Source organism: Ananas comosus, linkage group 18 (genome assembly GCF_001540865.1).
Source record: "Ananas comosus cultivar F153 linkage group 18, ASM154086v1, whole genome shotgun sequence".
In the NCBI taxonomy this organism is placed as follows: domain Eukaryota; kingdom Viridiplantae; phylum Streptophyta; class Magnoliopsida; order Poales; family Bromeliaceae; genus Ananas; species Ananas comosus.
The window spans coordinates 2,366,385-2,367,828 of NC_033638.1; positions in this window are offsets into that span (position 1 = coordinate 2,366,385).

The following is a 1,444-nucleotide window of genomic DNA, read 5'->3' on the forward strand; positions in this document are numbered from 1 at the left end:
ATAGGAGAATGAAGGGCACATAGATAGTTCACTATAAATAGTAAGGGTATTATATAAAGTTGTGTACGGTAGAAGGGTTATTAGAATGCAAAATGGTAATTAGCAGGATAAGCAGCTGCACTAACTGGAACTAAGCTCCAGGGGTATATTAGAAAGACTTGGTAACATAATAAGGGGTTATTCCATGATTAGCCTTCTACAGAGGGTAAATATATAAAATCCGAAAGACTTTTCAGGGGATATGCAATGCCCTCATACTATATATATATATTATGAAAATTCGTCTTTTAATTTTTAAATTTGTTGAAAAATACGGCTAAAAATCGGATTCGGCAATTATTCGGATACGTGATTTTTACGGGTATTATGCGTTCACCAATTAAAAATTCGAGATAAAAAATTCGACTATATAATAAATATATAATAATTAATATACTATATATATTATTATTATAATATATATATATATATTAAATATATATATACATATATTTAAAATTATAATAAATATATATTAATAATATATAAGAGTTATATATTTAAAAATATTAATAAACTTAGATTTGTGCATATCAGAAGACTAATTTATTCTAATTAATCTCAGATAATTAACTATTCCACCCTAATTAACTCTCCCAATTAACTTTTCCACCATAATTAACTCTCTCAATTAACTTTCCCAATTAACTCTCCCAATTGACCCTCGTACAGCACCCCTCCTTGTCCCCTTCCTCCGGCACCGACAGCACCCACCTCGACCGCCGTCGCCACTCCAAACCTCGAGGGTGGCGACCCATGAGGCAATATTGGTGATCGGAGCTGCTGTTCCCGACAGAGGCAGAGACGAAGAACGGGTTTCTTAGCAACGAAGAAGGCGTCCACGGCGATGGTGTCGAGGTAGAAGGCACAATGATGCTACCGGTGGTGAGGGAGACGATGTCGACCCGCCGACCACAGCAATGTCGAATGTGACGAGAAAGAGGAGGAGGAGGACGACGATAGCGGCGACTCGCGGGCCATTTTTTTTGTGCGAATGAGGCGAGGCTTCTTGGGGGCGAAGGTGGAGACGGAGGAGCTGGCGCCGAGGTTGGCGGTGGTGTGAGCTGCTGGCGCTCGCGGCGGCGGGCGGCGGGCGGCGGGGACCCAAGTTGGGAGAGAGAGAGGATAAGTTGGGAGAGAAAGAGAGGATAATTTAAGAAAATAGTTTAATAAGGTAGGGGCAAAATAGGTATTTTAATTAGGTTTTAACTCTGGTACACATTTAACCCATGTTTAACTCGAGTTAAACTAACAGGGGATAACTGCGGGGGTATTTTGGAATAACGATGGAACATATGAGGGGCATTTTAGAAAGAAAAAAAAAAGTAGGGGTAGATCGGATATTTCCAGACGCATGAGGGGTATATAGGCAATTATCCCTATATATATATATATATATATATAT